The sequence below is a fragment of the Mustela nivalis genome (genome assembly GCF_964662115.1).
Source record: "Mustela nivalis genome assembly, chromosome: 19".
Classification (NCBI taxonomy): Eukaryota; Metazoa; Chordata; class Mammalia; order Carnivora; family Mustelidae; genus Mustela; species Mustela nivalis.
This window is the reverse complement of record NC_139038.1, coordinates 3,306,025-3,311,359: the sequence shown is the minus strand read 5'-3', so window position 1 is coordinate 3,311,359 and position 5,335 is coordinate 3,306,025. Positions and strand designations below refer to the sequence as shown.

The 5,335-nt window shown below is 53.1% G+C and overlaps 1 long non-coding RNA gene across 1 annotated transcript; it reads left to right on the top strand.

Moving 5' to 3' along the window:
- The first annotated feature begins 3,235 nt into the window (after nucleotides 1-3,235).
- LOC309854780 lies at nucleotides 3,236-4,701 on the top strand. Its single transcript, XR_014306427.1, has 2 exons — nucleotides 3,236-4,296; nucleotides 4,499-4,701. It is a non-coding gene; the product is annotated as an uncharacterized lncRNA (long non-coding RNA).
- Nucleotides 4,702-5,335: the final 634 nt, after the last annotated feature.

The window sequence follows — 5,335 nt, the reverse complement described above, 5'->3', positions numbered from 1 at the left end:
GGCTTTCACAGTCAAATACCTGTGTGCCCCTGACCAAGGGCTCAGCTGGGGGTGCACCCTCCAGGCCCCTCTCCATTTCTACAGGTGCTTCCATCAGCAGCAAAGCTCCCCGAAGCCATGGGACGCCAAAAAGAACTGCGAGACTTTGGGGGAGCTCAGATAGTGCACACGGTCATCTCCTGGGACATGGGAGATGTTGGGTCTATGACCTCGTGGCGTTTCCTGCCTGAACATCTCCGTTTTGGAACTGGGCGGGGATGGGTGGCTGCCCACCTTGCTCACGAGTCACAAATCAACTTCATCAGGCTCCTGGGTGTGATAAACTGTTCCATGTGTGCTGATAACTTGTAACAGTTTCGTTTCCTCCAGGAAGCAAGAGGCCTACAACGCTTTCCAGTGGTGTGGTGGTTTTCTCTTCCCGTCTCCTCCGAAGCCCTTCCCTGCCCGATGCACACATGGGCCTGTCTACTGTGACGTTGTTCACTGGGCTAACGCATGCTTATGGGAAAGTGCAGAAAGCAAGAGTGTGAATGCATGGGTAGATGGACCCAGAGTGAATCTGTTTGTGTGACCACCACCCGGCTCAAGAAGCAGAGCCTTCCAGCACCTTACGAGGTTCCCTGTGTGCCCTCCCCGGCTCCCCCACCCCATTCTCCCCCACTCCCCAACCCCCCGAAAGTGCTGTCCTGATGTTGGGCACCAGAAGTGAGCTTCGCTTCCTGTTTACTTTTTTTTTTTTTTAAAGATTTATTTATTTATTTGACAGACAGAGATCACAAGGAGGTAGAGAGGCAGGCAGAGGGAAAGAGGGGGAAGCAGGCTCCCTGCTGAGCAGAGAGCAGGACCCTGAGATCATGACCTGAGCTGAAGGCAGAGGCTTTAACCCACTGAGCCACCAGGCACCCCTCCTGTTTACGTTTTACACACGTGCTGTCTCACAGGAAGTGCTCTTGGGGGGCTGGGTTCACTTACTCAACGTGAGCTTTACGAGCTCTTCTATGTTATGGTCTGTGGTAGTGGTTCCTCTTTTGCATGGCTGTCTACTGATCCTTCCGGTCACCGATGGACATCAGAGGTCCTTCTGGGCAGGGGTCTCTGAAATGGTGTGCTCGGGGACCGTCTAGAACGCGTTCCGGGGTGCATGTAGGTATGTGCGCTGGTGGGCGTACACCTGGTGGAACTGCCGACTCATGAGTATTTGCACGTTCACGGCCGGTTTGACAAGTGGGGCTGTGCTGATTTACCTCCCGGAGCCGCGCAGCAGCTCTGCGTCCTCCTGGAACTGCTCTGACACTTGGTTTGGAATCTCCATTTTGCAACCCAGTCAGAATGAATGGATGGGGTCATACTCTTCAATACTCTCCACCCTTGGGGGCACCTGGGTGGCTCAGTCCGTGAATTGACTGCCCTTCGCTCAGGTCACGATCTCAGGCCCCTGGAATAGAGTCCCGCACTGGGGTCCTTGCTAAGCGGGGTGTCTGCTTCTCCCTCTCCCCCTCAACTCATGTATGTCTCTCGCCTTCTCTCCCTCTCAAATAAATAAATAAATAAAATATTTTTAAAAAATTCTCCACCACTGGTTCTTACAACATTTTTGCGGGAATTAGAAAAAGGACAGCCCTGCCTTAAGACACTTGGATCCAGTGAAAATGTTCTTGATAAAAGCTGATTTTGTTAGAGCATGACATGTGACTGCCCTCTGCTGGAAGACTGCTGAAATTCATAGTACCGACCTTGGATGTTTGAGATGGAATGTGCGGCCTCCTAGGTGTGGTACCCTTGGGCAGTGCACACCCTGGACAACCACACATGGTGACCTTGTCGCTCTTCATCATTGTCCACACACAACAGAGGTGATGGTGAGGACGGGGTAGAGATGACCCAATGAAAGTGCACAAAATGATGGCCCAGGGGCTGCATCTGGCCTGCTGTGCTATTTGGCCCACACAGGAAACAAAATTGAGCTGATATTTTTAAATCTGGCAGATCTTGTCTAAAAATCTGGAAAAATCTGGGAAATCAGAGAAAGTAGAGAATTAGGGCTCTCACTCCCAAATTATAACACAAAAGCTATTCTGCCTCTGTCTCCAGTTAGCCTCAGTTTCCACCACACCATACTGTCCCCCAAGCCCAAAGCCTCTGTCAAGGTTGTAGCAAAATGGAAACATGCTAATGCTGGCACCAGATTCCTTCCCTGAGTCTTCACTTATTTATGGTAACTGCTGCTACAGGCATATAAATCTGTGATCACTAGTCTTATACTGACAAAGGAAAACAAAACAAAACAAAACAAAACAAAACAAAACCAAAACCCACCCAAGCTGCTCATCAAATTGTGAGATAAAATAACTCCCATCTCCTTGGTGCTGGAGTGCAAATCCCATCAGACAAGGTTTCTGTGGAACCAATGGGTCGAAAGGCTGCAGCTGACCAGCAGGACCTGCTCCAAGGGGTTGGTACCTCCCACACCAGTGGCCAAGCAATGGGGGAGAAGTGGGGAATGCAGGGCAAGCAGGAGGGGGAGGGGCCGCATCTAGGATTTGCTCGGAGGGAACCTGGGGTCCCAGGGATCAGGGCTGGAGGGGCAGCCGCTTAACCCACTGTGCGGCTGAGACAGAATTCGAAATGTCAGGTCTTTCTGTTACGTTGCTTTAAGCTAGTCTCTTCAATAACTCAAGAATTTTTCAGTCTCTATCTACACCTATCTCTCTCTCTCCTTCCTTATCTATATATTGGCATCTGGTGGCTAAGTCAACTAACTTTGAAGTAACTGTCTTTATCATTTTTGTTCAGTGTGAATGATCAGAGTATTAGGTGTGCTTTCTGGACCGTTCCGTGTGCAGGCGCTCTGTCGTCTCCAAGAGCCTTCACTGCGACGCTGTCTGCCCTACTGTGCACGCTAACAGAAGCCCCGTTTTGTAGACTGGTTTTACAGGTAAGGCCCAGGATGACACTCCGCGGTGGCGGGAGGGTGGGTGTGAACCCAGACCTTCCCGGTGGCGGGTCTCCTGCTCAGACGCTGTCTGATTTAGAAGCAGAACGTCTTACCTGTGGCACCAGATAGAATGTGGGTGGGGAGCCAGTGCTTTGTAATAATTACCAGTGTGCTGGTACAACACTGCTGCTCTCTGGGAAATGTGGGTCTTTTTGAGTTTGGAAGTCATGGACTCTGAGAGCCCACAGGCTGAAAACCCCCGGAAGCCTACCCTTATCTTCTTCTTACAGGGCCTCCCAGGGTGACCGGGCACTTTGTACAAGGTCACACGGCCGCGACGGTGGCAGAACCGGAATTAGAAGCCTGCGTCCTGACTCATTGATTTTTTTCCACCCGATGTCGAGCCTCTGAGTTTCCAAATCCGGCAGGCATCAGAGCACGCTGCCTTTTAGAAGGACCAGCCAATTTACATGCTCCCCGGCAAGGCGGGAAGGCACGGCTGCCCCCTCTCCTGGAGGAGCCTTTCTTAAATTGACAGCTGTTGGCAGCCTTGATCCTACGTGTGGCTGTTCTGAGCAGGTGTCCTCCTGGGGGCGGGGGGGTGGGGGGGGGTGGCCCGCGGGTCATCTCTAATACCAGGTGCGGCACAGAGGCAGCCCTGACCCGGCGCTCCTGCTCCAGTAAACTCTGTCTTGCCCTTGAGGCTGGGCCTCTGCCGGAGAGCATGGGGAGTAACCAGGCCGGTGGGATGCCCTTGCAGGATCCCACGAGAGCTCGGCATGGGAGTGTTTGCAAAGCTCGTGGCAGGCTGGGCAAACCCAGAGTAGTGTGACTGCGGTGGTGGTGGTAGGGGGCTGCACAACAGCGGGCAGGAGGAGGAGGCAGATGGGAGGGTGTGACGGTTTCTCCTCCGGAGCTGGGCCTGGAGCCCGGTGCTTCCCTCCCTCCGCTCTGACATTGCGGGGCTCACCAGGTTCCGTGCCAGCCAGCGGAGGGGGTGCCGGAGCTCCCCAGCACTCGGGCTCTGCACGTTCCGCTGTGCTGGAGCCTTCCATCTGAGACATCTGCCAGCTAGATGCAAGAAGAGGTTTTTTTTTTTTTTTTTAGGCCACGAAGAGGTGATTATTTTACATTATATAGGAGTAGCCATCCAGGAGAATGAGAAATTTCCCTCTGAGAAGGAGATAAAGAGCCGTTGCCTGAATCCTGGCGATTCTACAACTCACGGAGCCTTCTTTATCTTCGTAGGGAAGGGTGTTGGGGACGGGCAGCGGGCGGTGACGTGTGTGGAGTCCTTCCATGGACGGGAGTCAAAATGGGTCGGACATGTTCATCCATTTATTTCCTCATTAAAAAATAAGGTGTTGGGGGGCGCCTGGGTGGCTCAGTGGGTTAAGCCTCTGCCTTCGGCTCGCGTCATGATCTCAGGGTCCTGGGATCGAGTCCCATATCGGGCTCTCTGCTCCGCGGGGAGCCTGCTTCCCCCTCTCTCTCTGCCTGCCTCTCTGCCTGCTTGTGATCTCTCTCTGTCAAATAAATAAAATATTAAAAAAAAAAAATAAGGTGTTGGGGCACCTGGGTGGCTCAGTGGGTTAAAGCCTCTGCCTTCGGCTCAGGTCATGATCCCAGGATCCTGGGATCGAGCCCCACATCGGGCTCTCTGCTCATCAGGGAGCCTGCTTCCCCTCCTCTCTCTCTGCCTGCTTCTCTGCTTGCTTGTACTCTATCTCTCTGTCAAATAAATAAATAAAATCTTAAAAAAAAAATAAGGTGTTGAATACGTGCCTTATCTCCTGTATGGACCCAGCCCTAGAGGCCTGGAGCGCAGGCATCAGTGGATACCCACACAAGTGACGAAATCCTGGAGGGGCACTGCTGGGGGTGCATCAGTGCTGCTAAGGAGGAGGGTGTCAAGGAATCTTCTGGAAATGATGTAACACTTGCACTAGGTCTGAAAGGATGCATACAGTTTTCCCCTTTAGACAAAGAAAGGACAGGCATGGTGGAGGAACAGCATGAGCAAAGGCCCTGAGGCAGAAAAGTGCACGGAGTTCTGCGGCAAAAGGGGTCACCTGGGGTGGCTGGAGCATAAGGCACTTGGGGAGAAGGGGTGCAGAGAACCTCCGAGGCTGGGTGGGGGCGCCTTGCCTCATATTTCCATGGAAAGGAGGCTTTCTCTTGGAGGGCATAGCGGGAGGGGGGAGAGGGGTTTGTCTCTCTTGCAGAAGGAGGGTGGCTCCAGGATGGGTAGGTTGGGCTGAAAGCCATTGCCAATGTGTGCTTTTCTCTTTCCTTGTGAGGCCTGTTTGCCCAGACCAGAGTGTCCCCACTGTGCTCAGGGGCACAGCACGCCTGCTGGTCCCGTGTCCCTTCCCCCACGATCTTCCATGTGGACAGCGG